Source organism: Euprymna scolopes, chromosome 43 (assembly GCF_053919585.1).
Source record: "Euprymna scolopes isolate OS-2025 chromosome 43, ASM5391958v1, whole genome shotgun sequence".
Taxonomy (NCBI): Eukaryota; Metazoa; Mollusca; class Cephalopoda; order Sepiida; family Sepiolidae; genus Euprymna; species Euprymna scolopes.
In genome coordinates, this window is record NC_136524.1 from 10,429,634 (window position 1) to 10,455,304 (window position 25,671).

General features: G+C 36.8%; 1 protein-coding gene across 5 annotated transcripts in view; it reads left to right on the plus strand.

The window, feature by feature from the left end:
• The window catches only part of LOC145268179 (polypeptide N-acetylgalactosaminyltransferase 10-like), a gene marked incomplete at its 3' end in the record, with an annotated part of 187,057 nt that overhangs the window by 45,353 nt on the left and 116,033 nt on the right, over positions 1-25,671 (plus strand). Inside the window, 1 exon segment of one of the 5 annotated variants that reach the window (XM_080123399.1) lies at positions 21,179-21,305. 5 annotated transcript variants of the gene reach the window in all.

Here is a 25,671-nt window from a genome sequence, read left to right on the forward strand (position 1 = left end):
GATGTGTCCTCTATAGTATTAGACCTAACTGAATGGTTAATTGTAGGTATTGACCATTTCATACCCTCTAAAAAGTTTCAGCAAAAACCTAACAGCCAGCCATGGTTCTCTCCAGAATGTGCTGCTGCCATTGCGCACAGAAATCACTTTTTCCACTGCTTCAAACGTAATAGATGTATGGAAACTAAAGCCGTTTTCAGGACTGCCAGCAATCATTGTAAGAAAGTAATAAAGAACGCAAGAGAGTTGTATGCTCAATCTGTTAAGTCCAAAGTAGCTGAGCAGCGGCTTGGTTCCCACCAGTTTTGGCAAATAGCAAACAGAATCCTGAACAGAAGCGTGTGCTCCATCCCAACTATTATCAATGGACCTGAGGTAATCTCGTCAGCATCAGACAAAGCCAAACTCTTTGTCAAGAACTTTGCAGCTAATTCTACCCTTTGCGACCAAGACCGCCAACCCCCAATATTTCCTCCTGTATCAGAAAACACGCTATGTGATATACGTATATCTGTACATGATGTTGCGAAGCTAATCAAAAACCTTGATTCGAGTAAAGCAACTGGCCCTGATGGTATTCCAATTATAGTACTCAAAAAACTTCAACCTGAACTAGCGCCCATACTTACAAAACTGTTTAAACGTTGTCTTAAGGAGAATAGTTTCCCATCTCCCTGGAAAATCTCATCAGTATGCCCTGTATTTAAGAATTCAGGTGATCGCTCATTCCCCTCTCAGTACAGGCCAATAAGTCTCCTGTGCGTCATGAGTAAGTTGCTAGAATCTGTGTTAAATACAGAAGTAATCAAACATCTCAACAAAAATAACCTTCTTAGTGACACTCAATATGGTTTCCGTTCTGCTAGATCTACAGCAGATGTCCTTGCAGTTATATCGCATAGGATTAGCAAATCTCTCGACGGTGGCAATCTTTCTAGGGCAATTGCTCTTGACATATCTAAAGCCTTTGATAGGGTATGGCATAAAGGTTTACTTCATAAGATCGCTAGCTATGGTATAGCTGGAAAAGTCTTCTCAATTATTAAATCATTTCTTTCTGATAGGTTCATAAGAGTAGTAGTTGAGGGGCAAAAATCAGAAGCTCACAGTATTAATGCCGGTGTCCCTCAGGGATCCAACCTGGGCCCAACTCTTTTCCTGATCTACATTAATGATCTTCCAAATCATATCCTTACATCATTTGTCGACATTTATGCTGACGACACTACCATTTATGGTAGCACATCTAAGACAGTAAACAACCAAGTTCTCTCCGATTCTCTCTCCTCTGATCTTGAGCACGTAGTACAATGGGGAAAGGAGTGGCTGGTTACTTTTAATGCATCTAAAACCAAGCTTCTCTCTTTACATCATCAACATTCTAATCCACATTTGTCATCAATTGAAATGAATGGCTCTCGTCTTCAGGAGGCCTCAAGTTTTGACAAGCTTCTGGGCTTGACCATTACTCCTGATCTTAAATGGAACACGTATATCAAATCTGTTGCCAAGGCCGCTGGAAAAATGGTGGGATCTTTCTATCGATCCAGTAGATATCTCACTGCTGATGCTATTCTCTATCTATATAAGAGCCAGGTACGTCCAAGGATGGAATACTGTTGCCACATCTGGGCAGGAGCTGCTAGAAAGGACTTGTCCTGCCTTGATAGAGTTCAAAATAGACTTCGTAGCCTCGTAGGAGATGTCCTTTTCTCCTCCTTACAACCTCTATCTCACAGAAGAGATGTTGCGAGTTTGTCTCTGATGTATCGTTATTTTCATGGAAAGTGTTCAACTGAGCTTCAATCTATGGTCCCCCCTCGCCAAACTTTCACAAGAAACACTCGTCTAGTTGTAAACACTATCAATAATTTCCCCCACTCTTTATCTGTGCCTAAACCTAAACGTAGATTCCATGAACAAAGCTTCTTTCTTAGAACTGCACGCCTGTAGAATTGTCTTCCGTTTTCCTGCTTTCCGGCTGACTACAATATGGTTGCGTTCAAGTCTAAAGTAAATAAGTTCTTGATGAGCCGTTCCATATAAGTTATTAAATTTACCAAATTTTCATTACTAATGATTACTATATTGACCAATTTCTACTGTACACTCTTTAACCCTTATCCTTGAGTGGCCTCTGGGCCTTGATAATGTGGTGATGCCTTTGTAAAAAAAAAAAAAAAAGAAGGGAGTTCCAAAGTCTTGTAGTTCTGGGGATTAAACTATTAAAGGCTTTCTTACACCTAGGGATCTCTACTGTAAAGGGGTGGGACTTAGATACATGTTGGGTTTCTCAGGAGTAGTCATGTGGAGGAGGTACAGAGCATTCACCATTAAAGTACTTATAGAACAGGCAGAGGGATGCAACATTTCGTCGATGGGACAGAGGCTGAAGCCTAGATGACAGTTCAGGACCTATCAGGTTGGCAACTCTTTTGAACCCTGTCCAGGAGTGAGAGACAAGCAGCAGATGCACCAGCCCAAATGTGACAGCAGTACTCCATACATGGGCGAATGGTAGCCTTATAGATACTTTGAGGCATAAGTAGTTTTCTAGCACGGTAGAGAGAGCTTACCTTCTTTGCAGCAGCCTTGGCAATGCTCTCAATGTATCTATTCCAGTTCGTGTTCCCTGTAAACGTTAGTCCAAGGAGTTTAAAGGAAGTACTTTCAGGTAATGTGTTCTTGGCCATTGCTATTGGTGGTAGAGAAGGTTTCTTGTAATTCTTGAAGGAAACAAGCTTAGTCTTGGCAGCATTGAATGTGACCATCCATCTTTGTCCCCATTCCACTACAGATTGGAGGTCATCCTCTAGTGTTTCTGCCATTTCCTTAGATATGTGTTCATTTGTTTTCCCCTCGTGTCTGTTATAGAGTGTGGTGTCATGAGCAAATATACCCATCTCCGAAACAATTTTATCAGTGAGGTCATTTATGAATATCAGGAATAATAAAGGTCCAAAGATAGACCCCTGAGGTACTCCTGCATTTACATCATATTGTTTAGATGTACGACCATCGAAGACAACCTGGATTTTTCTGTTACTTAAGAAGGATTTAATTGTTAAGTATTCATCCAGTGATGCCATATGATCTGATTTTCCTGAGAAGACCTTCATGCCATACCCTGCCAAAAGCTTTAGATATATCTAGAGTTACCACTTTACCCTCCCCTGTTTTGTCCAGTGAACAGTATATACATTCAGAGATTACAGTTAAGATATCTGCTGTGGAACGGGCTTGTCTAAATCCATATTGTTTGTCAGTCAGGAGTTTAGCAGCTGTTAGGCGTTGGACTAGGGCTTGATTAACTAAGGATTCAAATATTTTGGTGAAAAGCAGGAGGTTAATGGGGTGATAATTTAATGGGTCAGTTCTTTCACCAGAATTAGAAGCGGTTTTCCAGCAGTTGGGAAAGCAAGATTCATTAAGGCATTTATTGTAAAGTTTGGAGAGAACTGGAGGAACCACAGCCAGGATGAGATCGGGTCCACATGCTTTTGAGGTGTCTAGGTTTTTTATGGTACCATGTACCTGAGAAGAGGTGATTTTCAAATCATCTAGTGTGGCGTCTGTCCGCAAAGGAAAGTTGGGGAGGGAGTGGTGTGCTGGGTCTAGTGTGGAGTTTGATGCAAACCAACTGACAAGCAGATTAGCCTCATGATTGTTTGATAGTGGGGGAATCCTTGACTGCCCATTATTTACTACACTGCTGTAGATTTTCCAAAAATCACGAGTTCCTAATTTCTGTGCTTCGATATGTTTTCTGATAGTTTCAGTGTAAACTGTCTTAGCTGTTGCTATTACTCTCTTACAATTACTTCTAGCTTGTATATACTTCTGTCTGTTGGAACTGGACTTTTGCTGGTTAAATCTGTGGAACGCATGCTGCCTTGGAGTAATAGCAGCTGCAAAAGCAGAAGTAAACCATTGGGGAGAGTGGGGCTTGCTATAGAATTTCCGTGTGGGAACATGTGCTTCAATTGCAGTTTTGAACCATTCAATGGTCTCATTTGCACACTGTTCTGCTGGAAGAAAATATATTTCACCATGGGGCAACTCTGAGTTCCCAGATGGCTTCCCAGTCAGCCTTTTTGTAATACCTCGTTGTTTTTTTGAGCAGTGGGTCTTCAGTTTTAGGGGGAGAATTTAGGGTGATTTCTACCATTATCACAGTGTGATCAGCATTTCCAAGTGGGCTGTGGGCATTTGTTGTACAATCATCAGGAACTGTTGTCAGAAATAGATTTAGAAGTAAAGCATGTTGATCTTGCTGGTCTGAGAAACGTGTTGGAAATGTAACCGCCTGAGATAGGGAATAAGATATTGAGAAGCTATGCGTTGTGCTACCAGCTATGTCTGTGTAATTAGAGACTCCAAGCCAGTTACTGTGGTGGACATTGAAGTCACCAAATACATGTGCTTGTGTGCTAGTATCGAGGAAGAGTGCTATATCTATGCTATGAGAGCAGTAGAGAAAATACAAGTAGCTAATATTATGTTGCATGTTAAGCCTGGTCGTCTAATTCTAGTTGTTTCTCAAGTCAAGGGAAGGGTGTTACGAATATAAACTCCAAGCCCATGCATATGTCTGTCCGAGTCCTTACGGCAGAGTGGGAGATAAACCAGGCATGTTAAAGTGGTTAGAGGGAATGGAGGAGTGTAGGTTAGTTTCACTTAATGCTAAGAATTCCGGGGTGTTTACAAGGAGAAATGATTCAACATCATTTAAGTTAATTCTAAACCCGTGGATATTTGTAAATGCAAGCCTCAAGGGAGGAGGCAGGTTGGTTTTATTTGAGTTTGGTCCTGATTTAAACGTAACTTTTGCTGGAGCTGTCATTTCATTTTATTTAATTTAAAAGTTTAGTTAGGATAAGTGAGGGGTGCTGGACAAGTAGTTGTGCAGAATATCAGACATGCAATACAAGTAGACCATCAGCTAGATTGTGCCCTCAGGAAAGCCCATAGGGGATGAGTGCAGGGTTCCTTTCCATGTGCGACATGGCACTGCAATCATCCCGATATTATACAACTGTTGATGAAGCAGTCACTCTACGCCCTACCAAAGAGTTAGGGCTCTTGTATTATCAGTCAGGAGCAGCAGCCAGAAACTGTCAATCCGGTACCCTCAACCTATTAGACAGTCAGCCCAGTCCAAGGAGTATGAAAGCTGGCCAATAGACAGAGCCTATCTCCTTAAGCAGTTTAGGTTTGCCAATCTGTAATTTGTTTGAGTCCCCAGCTCTAGGAAGGTTGTCTTCCGGGATTGAAGAGGCCTTCCACCCCTAGGTTTAGCTTCAGAGTTTTCCTTCAAGATGGATGACCTGGGAAGATCTACGGCCATCAGCACTGAGAGGGTTTGCTCCGTACCTGGGTCCTAATCCAGGTATTTCTGCGACCCCGGATGGGTAGTTAATATTAATCGGTTATTTAGGTTAATATCTACTGAAAAGTTACACTCCTCGAAATGATTAAAAAGGACATTATTATGCTTTTCATTTTCATTAATGGGAGAGGGGATAAGTAAAAATTCATGCAGTGGAAGCAACTAAATTTGCAACAGGATTGCTTTGATAGAGACGAGTTAATGTATGGTTATGTATAGTTTTGTTAGTTTAGGAATAGGATAACATGCTAAAGTATGATTTACTTAATATTAGGAATTAAAATTTGGTGCCCAAACTGAAAGATAAGATATATACTCAATATAGATACAAGAAACATTTGATTTGGAGTACAGTTCAGTACAGGTATACCTGAAAGATGTAAGTTATGGCATATTCTGTAAGTATAATTAAATATAGATGGAAGGATAAATGGCATGTTTTCAGTATATACGAATGTATGGAATTTTAGACATTGAGTATGTTCAAACTTCTAACGAAGGAAGATGGCTTCGCCTTTCTTTTAAAATCCGGAAGTTTGTATAACAATGTGTATCGGTTCAGTTTGTGCATTAATTATTGCAATACTATCTCCTATCAAAAGATATTAAGGGTTGCTGTTCATTATAGATCACTTTAAATCTATGTATAAGACTATGGCTAGTAAGTATTTACTTTAAAGCTTAGCTATGGGAGAAGAGTATAATCTAAAGCTTGCCTTAGTAGAAATCTTTAGGTGACAATGTGTATCAATTACGAACAGTCGGTGTACTAAGGTTAAGGGCTGAGAGCTAAAAACCTCTCTGAATTACATGCAATGGATTAGATTTAATGGCAATTTGGGAAATAGAGCAGTTCGTTAGTGATCAGGAGAGAGGATTTAAATAATAGTGCAGTATAATTACACGTTAGGGTATAGAGTTTGGGGTAGAGTTAAAAAAGAAAGTTTGTCATGCAAAACAGACAGAGGCAGTCATCTTGGAGCTAAAGTATCTATGGGATATACGTTGCATACTAGCAGCAATATTTTTACGGTTTTGAGAGAAATTATAGGTACATAGTGTTGTGGTTTATTGTTCTAGTCTGTAGACTAGATCAGGCACAGAGCACTTCAAGAGAGTCTCTGATATTGTAACTGCGTCTCTCTAATTTTTTAAAAGTAGTTGAATAGTGTATTATAAGGTGTTCATCTTAGCTGAGGGATAGAATGAAAATTTAAGGTAAAATTCAAAGTGATATAAGGAATTAAATGAGGATTAGATATATGATCACTGGATGTTGAGCTGATTGAAATGAAAGACTCTGATCTTGGGGAGGCTCCATATTTTGACATACTTCTAAGTCTGACCTTTACTCCTGATCTGAAATGGAATATGTACATCAAATCCATTGCCAAGTTGGGATCGTTCTACCGCTCCAGTGGATATATCACTGCTGATACGTGTATAAGAGTCAAGACATCAAACCGTGGAGTACTGTTGCCACATCTATTAGGAGTACTGTTGCCATATCTATTAGGAGTACTGTTGCCACATCTATTAGGAGTACTGTTGCCACATCTATTAGGAGTACTGTTGCCACATCTATTAGGATTACTGTTGCCACATCTATTAGGATTACTGTTGCCACATCTATTAGGAGTACTGTTGCCACATCTATTAGGATTACTGTTGCCACATCTATTAGGATTACTGTTGCCACATCTATTAGGATTACTGTTGCCACATCTATTAGGAGTACTGTTGCCACATCTATTAGGATTACTGTTGCCACATCTATTAGGAGTACTGTTGCCACATCTATTAGGAGTACTGTTGCCACATCTATTAGGAGTACTGTTGCCACATCTATTAGGAGTACTGTTGCCACATCTATTAGGAGTACTGTTGCCACATCTATTAGGATTATTGTTGCCACATCTATTAGGATTATTGTTGCCACATCTATTAGGAGTACTGTTGCCACATCTATTAGGAGTACTGTTGCCACATCTATTAGGAGTACTGTTGCCACATCTATTAGGAGTACTGTTGCCACATCTATTAGGAGTACTGTTGCCACATCTATTAGGAGTACTGTTGCCACATCTATTAGGAGTACTGTTGCCACATCTATTAGGAGTACTGTTGCCACATCTATTAGGAGTACTGTTGCCACATCTATTAGGAGTACTGTTGCCACATCTATTAGGAGTACTGTTGCCACATCTATTAGGAGTACTGTTGCCACATCTATTAGGAGTACTGTTGCCACATCTATTAGGAGTACTGTTGCCACATCTATTAGGATTATTGTTGCCACATCTATTAGGATTATTGTTGCCACATCTATTAGGAGTACTGTTGCCACATCTATTAGGAGTACTGTTGCCACATCTATTAGGAGTACTGTTGCCACATCTATTAGGAGTACTGTTGCCACATCTATTAGGAGTACTGTTGCCACATCTATTAGGAGTACTGTTGCCACATCTATTAGGAGTACTGTTGCCACATCTATTAGGAGTACTGTTGCCACATCTATTAGGAGTACTGTTGCCACATCTATTAGGAGTACTGTTGCCACATCTATTAGGAGTACTGTTGCCACATCTATTAGGAGTACTGTTGCCACATCTATTAGGAGTACTGTTGCCACATCTATTAGGAGTACTGTTGCCACATCTATTAGGAGTACTGTTGCCACATCTATTAGGAGTACTGTTGCCACATCTATTAGGAGTACTGTTGCCACATCTATTAGGAGTACTGTTGCCACATCTATTAGGAGTACTGTTGCCACATCTATTAGGAGTACTGTTGCCACATCTATTAGGAGTACTGTTGCCACATCTATTAGGAGCACTGTTGCCACATCTATTAGGAGCACTGTTGCCACATCTATTAGGAGCACTGTTGCCACATCTATTAGGAGTACTGTTGCCACATCTATTAGGAGTACTGTTGCCACATCTATTAGGAGTACTGTTGCCACATCTATTAGGAGTACTGTTGCCACATCTATTAGGAGTACTGTTGCCACATCTATTAGGAGTACTGTTGCCACATCTATTAGGAGTACTGTTGCCACATCTATTAGGAGTACTGTTGCCACATCTATTAGGAGTACTGTTGCCACATCTATTAGGAGTACTGTTGCCACATCTATTAGGAGTACTGTTGCCACATCTATTAGGAGTACTGTTGCCACATCTATTAGGAGTACTGTTGCCACATCTATTAGGAGTACTGTTGCCACATCTATTAGGAGTACTGTTGCCACATCTATTAGGAGTACTGTTGCCACATCTATTAGGAGTACTGTTGCCACATCTATTAGGAGTACTGTTGCCACATCTATTAGGAGTACTGTTGCCACATCTATTAGGAGTACTGTTGCCACATCTATTAGGAGTACTGTTGCCACATCTATTAGGAGTACTGTTGCCACATCTATTAGGAGTACTGTTGCCACATCTATTAGGAGTACTGTTGCCACATCTATTAGGAGTACTGTTGCCACATCTATTAGGAGTACTGTTGCCACATCTATTAGGAGTACTGTTGCCACATCTATTAGGAGTACTGTTGCCACATCTATTAGGATTATTGTTGCCACATCTATTAGGAGTACTGTTGCCACATCTATTAGGAGTACTGTTGCCACATCTATTAGGAGTACTGTTGCCACATCTATTAGGAGTACTGTTGCCACATCTATTAGGAGTACTGTTGCCACATCTATTAGGAGTACTGTTGCCACATCTATTAGGAGTACTGTTGCCACATCTATTAGGAGTACTGTTGCCACATCTATTAGGAGTACTGTTGCCACATCTATTAGGAGTACTGTTGCCACATCTATTAGGATTATTGTTGCCACATCTATTAGGAGTACTGTTGCCACATCTATTAGGATTATTGTTGCCACATCTATTAGGATTATTGTTGCCACATCTATTAGGAGTACTGTTGCCACATCTATTAGGATTACTGTTGCCACATCTATTAGGATTACTGTTGCCACATCTATTAGGATTACTGTTGCCACATCTATTAGGAGTACTGTTGCCACATCTATTAGGATTATTGTTGCCACATCTATTAGAAGTACTGTTGCCACATCTATTAGGAGTACTGTTGCCACATCTATTAGGAGTACTGTTGCCACATCTATTAGGAGTACTGTTGCCACATCTATTAGGATTATTGTTGCCACATTTATTAGGATTACTGTTGCCACATCTATTAGGAGTACTGTTGCCACATCTATTAGGAGTACTGTTGCCACATCTATTAGGAGTACTGTTGCCACATCTTTTAGGAGTACTGTTGCCACATCTATTAGGAGTACTGTTGCCACATCTATTAGGAGTACTGTTGCCACATCTATTAGGAGTACTGTTGCCACATCTATTAGGAGTACTGTTGCCACATCTATTAGGAGTACTGTTGCCACATCTATTAGGAGTACTGTTGCCACATCTATTAGGAGTACTGTTGCCACATCTATTAGGATTACTGTTGCCACATCTATTAGGATTACTGTTGCCACATCTATTAGGATTACTGTTGCCACATCTATTAGGATTACTGTTGCCACATCTATTAGGATTACTGTTGCCACATCTATTAGGAGTACTGTTGCCACATCTATTAGGAGTACTGTTGCCACATCTATTAGGAGTACTGTTGCCACATCTATTAGGAGTACTATTGCCACATCTATTAGGAGTACTGTTGCCACATCTATTAGGATTATTGTTGCCACATCTATTAGGAGCACTGTTGCCACATCTATTAGGAGTACTGTTGCCACATCTATTAGAAGTACTGTTGCCACATCTATTAGGAGTACTGTTGCCACATCTATTAGGAGTACTGTTGCCACATCTATTAGGAGTACTGTTGCCACATCTATTAGGAGTACTGTTGCCACATCTATTAGGAGTACTGTTGCCACATCTATTAGGAGTACTGTTGCCACATCTATTAGGAGTACTGTTGCCACATCTATTAGGAGTACTGTTGCCACATCTATTAGGAGTACTGTTGCCACATCTATTAGGAGTACTGTTGCCACATCTATTAGAAGTACTATTGCCACATCTATTAGGATTACTGTTGCCACATCTATTAGGATTATTGTTGCCACATCTATTAGGAGCACTGTTGCCACATCTATTAGGAGTACTGTTGCCACATCTATTAGGAGTACTGTTGCCACATCTATTAGGAGTACTGTTGCCACATCTATTAGGAGTACTGTTGCCACATCTATTAGGATTATTGTTGCCACATCTATTAGGATTATTGTTGCCACATCTATTAGGAGTACTGTTGCCACATCTATTAGGATTACTGTTGCCACATCTATTAGGATTACTGTTGCCACATCTATTAGGATTATTGTTGCCACATCTATTAGGATTATTGTTGCCACATCTATTAGGAGTACTGTTGCCACATCTATTAGGAGTACTGTTGCCACATCTATTAGGAGTACTGTTGCCACATCTATTAGGAGTACTGTTGCCACATCTATTAGGAGTACTGTTGCCACATCTATTAGGAGTACTGTTGCCACATCTATTAGGAGTACTGTTGCCACATCTATTAGGAGTACTGTTGCCACATCTATTAGGAGTACTGTCGCCACATCTATTAGGATTACTGTTGCCACATCTATTAGGATTATTGTTGCCACATCTATTAGGAGCACTGTTGCCACATCTATTAGGAGTACTGTTGCCACATCTATTAGGAGTACTGTTGCCACATCTATTAGGAGTACTGTTGCCACATCTATTAGGAGTACTGTTGCCACATCTATTTAGAGTACTGTTGCCACATCTATTAGGATTATTGTTGCCACATCTATTAGGAGTACTGTTGCCACATCTATTAGGAGTACTGTTGCCACATCTATTAGGAGTACTGTTGCCACATCTATTAGGAGTACTGTTGCCACATCTATTAGGATTACTGTTGCCACATCTATTAGGATTACTGTTGCCACATCTATTAGGATTACTGTTGCCACATCTATTAGGATTACTGTTGCCACATCTATTAGGATTACTGTTGCCACATCTATTAGGATTACTGTTGCCACATCTATTAGGATTACTGTTGCCACATCTATTAGAAGTACTGTTGCCACATCTATTAGGAGTACTGTTGCCACATCTATTAGGATTATTGTTGCCACATCTATTAGGAGTACTGTTGCCACATCTATTAGGAGTACTGTTGCCACATCTATTAGGATTACTGTTGCCACATCTATTAGGATTACTGTTGCCACATCTATTAGGAGTACTGTTGCCACATCTATTAGGAGTACTGTTGCCACATCTATTAGGAGTACTGTTGCCACATCTATTAGGAGTACTGTTGCCACATCTAGTAGGAGTACTGTTGCAAGATCTATTAGGAGTATTGTTGCCAGATCTATTAGGAGTACTGTTGCCAGATCTGTTAGGAGTACTGTTGCCAGATCTATTAGGAGTACTGTTGCCAGATCTATTAGGAGTACTGTTGCCAGATCTATTAGGAGTACTGTTGCCAGATCTATTAGGAGTACTGTTGCCAGATCTATTAGGAGTACTGTTGCCAGATCTATTAGGAGTACTGTTGCCAGATCTATTAGGAGTACTGTTGCCAGATCTATTAGGAGTACTGTTGCCACATCTATTAGGATTACTGTTGCCACATCTATTAGGATTATTGTTGGCACATCTTTTAGGAGTACTGTTGCCACATCTTTTAGGAGTACTGTTGCCACATCTTTTAGGAGTACTGTTGCCACATCTATTAGGAGTACTGTTGCCACATCTATTAGGAGTACTGTTGCCACATCTATTAGGATTATTGTTGCCACATCTATTAGGATTATTGTTGCCACATCTATTAGGAGTATTGTTGCCACATCTATTAGGATTATTGTTGCCACATCTATTAGGAGTACTGTTGCCACATCTATTAGGAGTACTGTTGCCACATCTATTAGGAGTACTGTTGCCACATCTATTAGGAGTACTGTTGCCACATCTATTAGGAGTACTGTTGCCACATCTATTAGGAGTACTGTTGCCACATCTATTAGGAGTACTGTTGCCACATCTATTAGGAGTACTGTTGCCACATCTATTAGAAGAACTATCGCCACATCTATTAGGAGTACTGTTGCCACATCTATTAGGATTATTGTTGCCACATCTATTAGGATTATTGTTGCCACATCTATTAGGAGTACTGTTGCCACATCTATTAGGAGTACTGTTGCCACATCTATTAGGAGTATTGTTGCCATATCTATTAGGAGTATTGTTGCCACATCTATTAGGAGTACTGTTGCCACATCTATTAGGAGTACTGTTGCCACATCTATTAGGAGTACTGTTGCCACATCTATTAGGAGTACTGTTGCCACATCTATTAGGAGTACTGTTGCCACATCTATTAGGAGTACTGTTGCCACATCTATTAGGAGTACTGTTGCCACATCTATTAGGAGTACTGTTGCCACATCTATTAGGAGTACTGTTGCCACATCTATTAGGAGTACTGTTGCCACATCTATTAGGATTATTGTTGCCACATGTATTAGGAGTACTGTTGCCACATCTATTAGGATTACTGTTGCCACATCTATTAGGATTACTGTTGCCACATCTATTAGGATTACTGTTGCCACATCTATTAGGAGTACTGTTGCCACATATATTAGCATTACTGTTGCCACATCTATTAGGATTACTGTTGCCACATCTATTAGGATTACTGTTGCCACATCTATTAGGATTACTGTTGCCACATCTATTAGGATTACTGTTGCCACATCTATTAGGAGTACTGTTGCCACATCTATTAGGAGTACTGTTGCTACATCTATTAGGAGTACTGTTGCCACATCTATTAGGATTATTGTTGCCACATCTATTAGGAGTACTGTTGCCACATCTATTAGGATTACTGTTGCCACATCTATTAGGATTACTGTTGCCACATCTATTAGGATTACTGTTGCCACATCTATTAGGATTATTGTTGCCACATCTATTAGGAGTACTGTTGCCACATCTATTAGGAGTACTGTTGCCACATCTATTAGGAGTACTGTTGCCACATCTATTAGGAGTACTGTTGCCACATCTATTAGGAGTACTGTTGCCACATCTATTAGGAGTACTGTTGCCACATCTATTAGGAGTACTGTCGCCACATCTATTAGGATTACTGTTGCCACATCTATTAGGATTATTGTTGCCACATCTATTAGGATTATTGTTGCCACATCTATTAGGAGTACTGTTGCCACATCTATTAGGAGTACTGTTGCCACATCTATTAGGAGTACTGTTGCCACATCTATTAGGAGTACTATTGCCACATCTATTAGGAGTACTGTTGCCACATCTATTAGGAGTACTGTTGCCAGATCTATTAGGAGTACTGTTGCCAGATCTATTAGGAGTACTGTTGCCAGATCTATTAGGAGTACTGTTGCCAGATCTATTAGGAGTACTGTTGCCACATCTATTAGGAGTACTGTTGCCACATCTATTAGGAGTACTGTTGCCACATCTATTAGGATTATTGTTGCCACATCTATTAGGAGTACTGTTGCCACATCTATTAGGATTATTGTTGCCACATCTATTAGGAGTACTGTTGCCACATCTATTAGGATTATTGTTGCCACATCTATTAGGATTATTGTTGCCACATCTATTAGGAGTATTGTTGCCACATCTATTAGGATTATTGTTGCCACATCTATTAGGAGTACTGTTGCCACATCTATTAGGAGTACTGTTGCCACATCTATTAGGAGTACTGTTGCCACATCTATTAGGATTACTGTTGCAACATCTATTAGGAGTACTGTTGCCACATCTATTAGGAGTACTGTTGCCACATCTATTAGGAGTACTATTGCCACATCTATTAGGAGTACTGTTGCCACATCTATTAGGATTACTGTTGCCACATCTATTAGGATTACTGTTGCCACATCTATTAGGATTATTGTTGGCACATCTATTAGGAGTACTGTTGCCACATCTTTTAGGAGTACTGTTGCCACATCTATTAGGAGTACTGTTGCCACATCTATTAGGAGTACTGTTGCCACATCTATTAGGATTATTGTTGCCACATCTATTAGGAGTACTGTTGCCACATCTATTAGGAGTACTGTTGCCACATCTATTAGGAGTACTGTTGCCACATCTATTAGGAGTACTGTTGCCACATCTATTAGGAGTACTGTTGCCACATCTATTAGGAGTACTGTTGCCACATCTATTAGGAGTACTGTTGCCACATCTATTAGGAGTACTGTTGCCACATCTATTAGGAGTACTGTTGCCACATCTATTAGGAGTACTGTTGCCACATCTATTAGGAGTACTGTTGCCACATCTATTAGGAGTACTGTTGCCACATCTATTAGGAGTACTGTTGCCACATCTATTAGGAGTACTGTTGCCACATCTATTAGGATTATTGTTGCCACATCTATTAGGAGTACTGTTGCCACATCTATTAGGATTACTGTTGCCACATCTATTAGGATTACTGTTGCCACATCTATTAGGATTACTGTTGCCACATCTATTAGGATTACTGTTGCCACATCTAGGAGTACTGTTGCCACATATATTAGCATTACTGTTGCCACATCTATTAGGATTACTGTTGCCACATCTATTAGGATTACTGTTGCCACATCTATTAGGAGTACTGTTGCCACATCTATTAGGAGTACTGTTGCCACATCTATTAGGAGTACTGTTGCCACATCTATTAGGAGTACTGTTGCCACATCTATTAGGAGTACTGTTGCCACATCTATTAGGAGTACTGTTGCCACATCTATTAGGAGTACTGTTGCCACATCTATTAGGAGTACTGTTGCCACATCTATTAGGATTATTGTTGCCACATCTATTAGGAGTACTGTTGCCACATCTATTAGGATTACTGTTGCCACATCTATTAGGATTACTGTTGCCACATCTATTAGGATTACTGTTGCCACATCTATTAGGTGTACTGTTGCCACATCTATTAGGATTATTGTTGCCACATCTATTAGGATTATTGTTGCCACATCTATTAGGAGTACTGTTGCCACATCTATTAGGAGTACTGTTGCCACATCTATTAGGAGTACTGTTGCCACATCTATTAGGAGTACTGTTGCCACATCTATTAGGAGTACTGTTGCCACATCTATTAGGAGTACTGTTGCCACATCTATTAGGAGTACTGTTGCCACATCTAATAGGAGTACTGTTTCCACATCTATTAGGATTACTGTTGCCACATCTATTATGCAGGATAAGCTGCTAGAAATAGCTTATCCTGTCTAATAGACTTCTTAAACAAAATAGACTTCGTAGCCTAGTGGAGGATGCCCCTTTTCTCTTTCCTACAACCTCTTTCCTATGAAAGAGACATTGCGAGTCTGTCTCTGCTTTATCATTATTTTCATGGCAAGTGCTCATTTGAGCTCCAATCTATGATCCCCCTTCCTGGCCTGACTTTCACAAAAAACACTAGTCTAGCTGAAACCACTATCAATAATTTCCCCCACTCTTTGTCTGTGTCTAAACCTAAATGTAGATTCCATAAACAAAGCTTCTTTCTTAGAACTGCATGCCTGCGGAACTCTGTTCCGTTTTCTTGCTTTCCAACTGACTGCAATATGGTTGTCTTCAAGTCCAACATGAACAAGTCCTTAATGAGCCGTCCCCTTAAGTAATTCAATTTACTCATTTCTCACTACTGACGATTACTATATTTCCCATTGACTACTGTACACTCATTAACCCTTATCCTCGTGTGGTATCTGTGCCTTGATAAGTGGTGACTCCTTTGCAAAAAAAATAAAATTAAATTAAACAACTACTTGATCAAATTATATGATTTTTGGAATATGAGATTTTCTTTCTGTCATGTGTGCATACAACATACAAATTTTTCTTTGTTTTTAAAAATAGGGGTAATTCTGAACAAGCAGCAGATTGTCTGCCTTTCTCAAATATTTCTTTAGGAGTTGGCCAAGGGTATATCAATTGATAGCAGGTTTTCAGATTTTGTCTAGAATCAATTGTGCCTTTCGCATGATCAATAGATTAAAATTGGTTTGATTTGGCATATCTTTTTTTTTTTTTTTTTTTTTTTTACATGGGGGATCACCAATTATCAAGGCCCGAAGGCCACTCAGGGATAAGGGTTATTGCGTGTACAGTAATCAATGAGATACTATTGTAGTAATCATTAGTATTAGGGGTTTTGATAGTGTCTTAATTAAGGGGGCGGTTTGTCAGGAGTTTGTTTATGTTGGACTTGAAGATGTCCAAGTTGTAGTCAGGTGGGAAACAGGCAAGCGGTAGAGAGTTCCACTGGCGTGCAGTTCTAAGAAAGAAGCTGTTCTCATGGAATTTACGTTTGGATTTAGGCACAGATAAAGAGTGGGGAAAATTATTGACAGTAGTTTCAGCCAGACGGGTGTTTCTCGTGAAAGATTGGTGAGGGATTGGAGCTCAGACGAGCACCTGCCATGGAAATAACGATAAAACAAAGACAGGCTCGCAACGTCTCTTCTGTGGGAGAGAGTTTGCAGGGAAGAGAAAAGAGCATCCCCCACTAAACCACGAAGTCTATTTTGTACTCTGTCAAGGCAGGATAGTCTGTTTTTAGCAGCTCTTGCCCAGATGTGGCAGCAGTACTCCATCCTTGGACGTACTTGGCTTTTAATATCTGTTTTATAGTATATCAACAAACATTAAAAATTTACTTTTTTCATTTATAATTATTGTCATCAGCTGTATTATTATTATTATTATTATTATTATTATTATTATTATACTGTGTACTATATTATTTAAGAACTGTATAAAAGAAGCTCAGAACTGTTTAAATTATGCAAATACAATCAAAAGTTATGTTAATTTAAAATGCTTAAATTTGTATATTTTTTGTTCATTTTTTTTTTTTTTTTTTTTTAAAAAACATTTTTAAAAAGTCGGTCAAAATATGGACCTCAGCATTGCAAGAAATTCGATAATTTATCCACCATTTTATTTTTTTAAGCTATTCTCATGAAATTTGATGTGCTTATGTAAAATTATATTTCTGATTATTGCTGTCATATTTTATTCATCTCTTTACTCTGATAAATTAAGATTTATTGTAAATTTCAAAATATTTTAGACCGACACATCTCTACTATTATATAAAAGTGACTTTGTGTGTGTTGTGAGTTCTTTCCTCATAGGTTGAGCCGTTTTAGAACTATCTTTTGCAAATTTCACACAAAGTTAATTTATATATTTGGCAGTGTTCTTAGATATGTTTTGTACAGAAATTCATCTGATAAGTACCAAAAATTGAAAAAGTAAATATTAAAATACTTTCTCTCATATAGATAAAATAATAGTTAATTTATATATTTCGCAGTGTTCTTAATATTTTATGTTACACCGGCCTAGGCAAATGATCAGCGTTGCCAATTTAGTGGGTTTCCTGCTAGATCTGGAGATTTCGTTTTCAATCTAGCAGGTAAAATTTTGATCTAGCGGCTACAGGTTCTTTTCTAGAAAATCTGGAGATATTTGACACCCACAAACCCGCAATGTAAAATTTAAAAAAAAGTAAAGAAAGAAAAGCACTTGAAAATACTTTAAAACATAAACTAAACACATTCAGATCGGTAGAGAAGTAGCATTTTTTGCCTTTCGTGACAATCATTTATTGACTATTTGGTTTTCTTTTCACCATTTTTTTTTTTTTTTCAGTCATCCATATTAAACTCACTATAAAATCGGTTTCTCTAAGTACATGTTATTAGGGAGGGAGGAGTATTCCAGCTTCTATTGAATAAGATACGATCTAAGCACTCTCATCAATTTAAAAGTATTTATTCAGTAAAAGTATAGAAAGTTAAGTCAAAACTTATAAAAAAAGCAAAAACAGGAAAAAAAAAAAAAAATCTTATACCAAACGCAGTAGAATTTAATTATCTACTAACATGTATACTTTTAACGTGCTACAAGTAAGTTTTTTCTCATTTCAAAATATGTTTTTCAAAGTGTTTTTTACATGTTGAATTAAAAGATAAACAAATGGCCGCTTATTGCTTAACAGGTTGGGAGGCTTAATTCCTGAAAAGTTGTAAGCAAATGACTTATTCTACTACTAACCTTAATTTTGAGTTGCACTCCCAAATTTAGAGTTTGTAGTAGTCAGATGTTTTAATACGATTTTTAATGAATGAAGTCCCCACTCTTTAACGACAAGCAACCAGTGATTTGTTGTAAAGACAACTAAAAGAAATGAAAGATATTAAACACTGTTTGACTTTATGATTTGTTTCTTGCAAAACAAAATATACACTATCCAAAAAACAGATAAAACTAGCTGATAAAATTTGAAAACCTTCTGGGGAGTCAACCGCTCCAATATAATTCCAAAAATATATAGTAAAATACAGAATATTTTGCATATCTATAATATTTTTATGTAGCATAGGAAGTAAAAATGTGTTAGGAGACTTTTTATTTTGTTTCGAATTAGTGGTTTTTGAAAATTTTAGATGGCAAAAGTTAAAAATTATGTTTAAGCATATTGTATGACCGAGCAATGCCAGGTGACCAACTAGATATATTATACAGATTATGAAATAATATGCAATAATAATTAATATGAAATAATAATTAATATGAAATTCGTGAATGTATTCTATTATTGAATTGAAGATAGCAAGGAGATCCTGTATAACCTCATTCATTAAAGTTTTTTTTTGTTTTTTTTTTAACATAGTATTCACCACTTATCAAAACCTGGAGGCTACTCAAGGATAAGGGTTAATGAATGTGCAGTAGTCATTGAGACAATAGTGTAATAATCTTTCTTGTGGAAATTTTGTATTATTTGATTATTTAAGGGACGGTTCAACAAGAATTTATTTACATTGGACTTGAAGACTACTATATTGTAGGCAGCTAGAAAGCAGGCCAGTGGAACAGTTCCACAGGTAGGCAGTTCTAAGAAAGTAGCTTTGTTCATGGAATCCATGTTTAGGTTTAGGTACAGATAGATATTGAGGGAAATTATTGACAAGTTTTTTGTGAAAGTTTGGCAAGAGGGGACCATAGATTGGAGCTCAGACGAGCACTTGCCATGAAAATAACGATAGAGCAGAGATAGTCTAGCAATGTCTCTTCTGTGTGAAAGAGGTTGCAAGAAAGAGAAAAGGACACCACCTACTAGGTTATAAAGTCAGTTTTGAACTCAGTTGAGCAGGATAGGTTGCAGCTCCTGCCTAGATGTGGCAAAATACTTCATTCTAGGATTTACTTTGACTCTTATACAAGTAGAGGATTGCATTGCCAGTCAGATATCTACTGGAGCAGTAGAATGATCCAACTTGTTTTTCCAGTGACCTTAGCAACAGATTTTCTGTATGTGTTCCATTTCAGATCAGGAATGAAGGTCAAACCCAGGGACTTGTCAAAACATGCAGCCTCCCAAAGACGAGAGTCATTCATTTCAACTGGAACCAGATGAGGGTCAAAGTGTTGATGATAGGAAGAGAGAACCTTGGTTTTAGATGCATTAAAATTAACCAGCCACTTTTTCTCCATTGCATCACGTGATCAAGATCAGAGGAGAGAGAATCAGAACTTGGTTGTTTATGGCCTTTGAAGTGTTGCCATAGATGTTAGTATAGTCTGCATAAATAGATCATAGATCATAGACGACCCTGAACCCAACGAATCTTTGAATATGAAATAAAACCATTTACAGAAATTTTTTTAAATATGTCAGATAAAATTCATTTTACACAATTGGAAAACTTATTTTATTCTCTTTCTATCTGTGTAATTGTTTTAAAAAAAGACTCACAAGTAAGTGAGATATGGTTTGTTTAAGCACATTAGATGTGAAATTTTTTCAATAAATAAAAAAAAAATGCAGTATTTTAATTAAACTTGGAAATACGATTTAAAAAATAATGCGGATTAGCAAGTGCATTAGCATCGAATAAATAGACATGTTCGTTTTGTTTGAAATTATAATTAAAACTTATAGACATTTAACTATTTTTGGGTGTTTATTTAATACTGAAATAATACTAATTGCAAACCATTCATTGTGTATGATTCAATGAACGATTCTATTATTTGTTCATACTTTTTCCAATGGATCTTCATGTGTAAAAGCTATAAACCCAATTGGATTTGAACTCAGAACTTAGAATCTCCTCACAACAGATGAATTAGCCAAGTCAGGTTAGAAAATTAATAAAATCTGCTAAATTGATCTTAGATCATTTGAACATTTAGTATCATTTTGAGTTTGGTATCTTTTACATGCTGACATGTGTTGGATGTCTTTTAGAAATTGACTTTCAAACTAACCCATTTCTAGCCAATTCCTTATTTATTCTTTTTATCAAGTCCATCCTTACCATTTCCTCCCATGTTATTTTTGGCTTTCCCCTGCGAACTGAACCTAATCCATAACCCGCCCACAGGGGATATTCAAATTGGAGTTGGGAAGAGGAATCTTGTTCCTATTATCTTCCTTTCTCAGCACTTAGATTTATACTTGAGTCTTTGGGGCATACGATCAAGAAGTTGGTTCTGCCAGATAACACCCAACATTTGTAAACTACTTAAATGGGTCATCCATTGAAGGTTTGATTTGGTTTGCTGTCAAATTTTTATTTTCATAATATCATCAAAATGTTTTTAGTTTTTTTTCTCTTTTATATATTTGTTTATAATAGCAACATATCAAAATGAGGTGCTGGGGTAGAGGTTACTTATCTGAAATTAAAACTTGCAGGCAGGTTGATTTACTTTTGCTTATATTAAACTCGGGGAAATTAAAAAGGTTTTTGTGAACATATTCTGCAGAGGTAAAGTTTTCTTCCATTCTGTCTTGTACATAAGTGTTATTTATTTGTTTTTAATTTTATTAAGTTGTGGTTATATTTGGAATTTTTTATGTGAAACTTTTTCTTATCTATTCAAGTGGTACTCGTATTTCTTTCTACTTAAAAAAAAATTAGTTCTTCACTTCATTTTTTTTTATTCAGCAAAAGTGAATTTCTGCTTAAATGGCTAGATATGGTTGCAAGCTCTCCACTTAAAAACTTTTTTTTTTATCTTATAAAAAGCTGTTTTTTCATGAAAGCTAGGCTGAGACTTCAAGCATTTCATGATGGGACAAGGGGAGTTAAAGGATTCGTTTCGTGAAAGAATAACTTCCAGTATCCTTCCACATCCACGCCGAGTGTCTTTCTTTTAGTTTTGAATTTCTTTGATTAGATTTTTAGAAAAAAAAAAAAATTTCATGCTACCCTTTCTCCACACAGTGTGTGGTGTGTGTGTGTGTGAAGGGGGGGGGGTAATCACCCCACCCCACCCCACCCCCCTGATTCTAAACTAGGCGACTTTGTTATACCTAATAAGTTTGTTTTGAATGAAGAAGTAATGTAATATTAATGTTAAAATAATTCAGATGATAACTAGACTTAATAGAAAACTTTAAAAAAGTTCAATGCAAGAATATGTTTTGTTTGTTTACCATATATTCTGAATTGCATAATTTTGTTGTAATTTTGGAAAAGATGACCAACAAATCAAATAGGCTCAATATGTATATCTTCTTCATAAAAAAAATCATGGGACAACGACATCTGTGTGTAAATTTCTTGATAATTACATATGAAAAAATTAGTTTTTAATTATTTACTCTTAAAAAATATTTATTGGCATATAAAATGCAGTAGTGTAAAATAAAATGAAATTTTAAATGTTATTGAAAACCTAATTTAATTATCAAATCTATCAAAATGCATTTTGATTTTTTTTTTTTTGTAGTCGGCAATTTTAGGATTTTAATAATTCAAACAAAAAAAAACCCCTGTTTTTTTTTGTTTGAAATTTTACAGAAATTTGTATGTATTTAAACTGGTTTTAAAACTTTAAGCAAATAATCATGTATTAAAATATTTTTTCTAAATTTATAAATAGATTAAAACAGTACATTAACAAAAGCAGTTATAACATTATAACTTTGGCCCCACTAATGTAATGATCAAACGATAATTAAATGTAATTTTTTAGATTCTATTTAAAACAAAATTTGATTAAAAAGAGCATAGTAAAAAAAATTATAGCTAAAGTGAAAGTGAAGCCTTTGGGCAGTTACATAAGTATTTAATAAAATATGTTTGAATGATGTAGATATCGCAGAACATAATTATAAAGCTCTCTTTTGAACTCACACTGGTTTGCTGTTGACGATCATGCATATAGTGTTCTCAGTTGTTTTTCAAACTTATGAGGAAAATAATTATGGAAATATTTGCTCATGAAGAGGTGGTATCGAAACACCCATTGTCCCAGAAATCATCACATTATCAGCATATGATGAAAAGGGAAAAGAACAAAATTATTTATGTATTTATCTATGGTTCATTTTTATTTCAATCCAATTTCTCAAGATGATTGCTTTGAAGAACAAGTAAAATAGTTTAAAATCTCTATGTACACAAATAATACAATAATTTGTAACACCCTAAATAAAACAGTAATTTGCAACACCAAAAGAGAGCTTTATAATTATGTTCTGCGATATCTACATCATTCAAACATATTTTATTAAATACTTATGTAACTGCCCAAAGGCTTCACTTTCATTTTAGCTATAATTTTTTTTTACTATGCTCTTTTTAATCAAATTTTGTTTTAAATAGAATCAAAAAAAGACAAAATTGGTGAGCGTTAAATATAAATCTGCAAAAAGTAACAAAGAAAGACATGTTTTAATGTTAAGACACCATTTTGGATTATAAGGAATTGTTACATAGCACAAATATAGATTATGAAAATGATATGTGTATGAAATACCAATCTCTTACTTTTTGCCCAAAATGAAACTATGAAACTATTTGAAAATAATGATTTTTGATATTTTCCTATCAATATAAATTTGTCATCCATCTGGAATTTTAGTCTAAACGAGTGTTTGTATATTTTTATTGTCAAATCAATATCAGATTTTCACCTTGAAAATTACATGAAGAAAACCATCTTTATCCTTTTTATTTCAAATACCGAACAATCACTACATTAAATATGAAATAATTTGGGGAATTAACACTGTAACGTCTAAATGTACGACCGTTCCCTTTGAAGTGTGGTTTGCTGATTAGTACCAACCAGTGTGATATCAGCACAAAAACAACAATGGAATGTTTTTTTTTTTTTTTTTTTTTTAGTCCAAGCAAGGTACAGTGCCACTTGGATGCAACAGGCTGCTATTTTGGACCAGATCTATAGCAGCACTATGTAGAGAATTGAGCAGCAAGATGTCATTTCATATTATACTTCAACTTCTGTATGCCAGTACTGCTGGGGAAGAAGGAAATTCCAGAGTCTAGCAGTTTGAGGGAAGAAACTATTTGAGTAGAAGGCTTTTCGACATCAAATGGATCTCAATAGTGTAGGGGTGGAATTTTACTTCTTGTTGGGTTAGTTGGAGGTATTTACGTCGAGAATGTACAAGTGCTTTAAAATACTTGAAAAACAGATACAGGGATGTCAAATTTTGGTGATGAGACAAGAGTTGGAGTTTGGTTGACAGTGTGAAACTTATCAGGTTGAAAATTTTTTTTTTTTTAGGACCTTGTCTAAGTGTGAGACTAATGGCAGATACACCAACCCAGATGTGGCAACAATACTCCATGCATGGGCAAATAGTGGCTTTGTAGAGGTATAGTAAGAAAGCTATGGTTTAACCCTAACCTGTATGGTTTAATACAGTTTTTGATAAGTGTAACTATTTGGCCCAATTATGGATATGGTATCAAAAAACCATGTGAGAATTGCAAATTGTTTGACTTTTGGTTTGACAAATTATATATAATCATGCAATTATATGCTGCTTAACCATCCATACTGATGATTTCTGGCACAATAGGTGTTTCAGTACTATCTCTTAATGAGCAGCTGAATTATTCCAGTTTAAAAACCAAAAGAGAAAGTATGTATAAAAATGTAATTTAAAGTTTTTCTAAATATGTAAATATTTTGTTAATACTTCGTCAGGGTAACTGAATACGAAATTGTAATTGATTTCGTTCTTGGTTTTATTTTACTTCAAAGTTCTCACAAATCGAGGGTGCCCCCTTCCGGGCGCTAACAATTGATCTCTGTACGAGATGCATATATATTCAAATATTTCATTAGAGTTCTCCTTTATATATCAAACATTGAGTTAGTAAAGAGGGTGAGGACATAATTTTCTTCTCCCTAATTGACCATTTAAAACTGGAAATGTACGTGACATTTGAAATGTAACATCATCTTGTTAATTTCATTCATTAATCAGGAAAAGACCATTATTGATATCCACATGACAGTTTGAAGCGTTCCAAATGACCTTCAACCACTAGTAATGAATATTTTTACTTACTGGCTTCACTGTCATTTGTGTCCATAACTGCTTACAGCATTTTAGCTAAAGAAACAAAGTAGTTGTAAGTGGAAATGTTTATCTACTCATACAATTTAAGTTTTTAAAAAAGAATATGCTAATAGTTATTTAAAAAAATGTTGTTGGTAGTCCATAGTGTTCAAAGAAGACTCTTTGTTTTAGCAATTCATCTATGTTTTCAGAGGTGGCTGTAAAACCCCAGGCTAGAGGCAGTAGAGGTACTAAAAGTCTGTACTTTGTATTACTGCTGTTGATGCTCAAAGGTGTTGATCTCTGGCAGCAATGAACTTCTGGCGACGAGTATCTTCAAAGGTAATGGTAGCTTTGTGGACAGTGGCTCACTAGTTTGGTCAATCACTAGCACAGACTTTGGTTCAAGTTCACACTCCTGTAGATTGGTTTTGACTGTGTCCCTGTACCATAGTTTTCTTTTTTTGAATAGCCACTGTTTCTCTTTTCTTTCTGAAGTTCTCTGTACAACAAGCGCCTTAGCATATGGTATTCTTCCATGCAGATGACATGACCTACCCAATACAGTTGGGTCCTGATGAGCATACACTGTTTGATGATTTCGCTTGATCTAGGGTCTCAAGATTAGTAATGTGGTCCTGCCAATGGATTCCAAGGATAGAATATAGAGCATGTATGTAGAATTTCTTCAAACACATAAAAAAAATTGGAGAAATTGAAAATAATTGTTTATGTAATAGCAGAAATAAATTGGAAAATAGTGAAATGTTTCTGAATTTTTGAAATGAGGAATAATAATCCGTATTTGA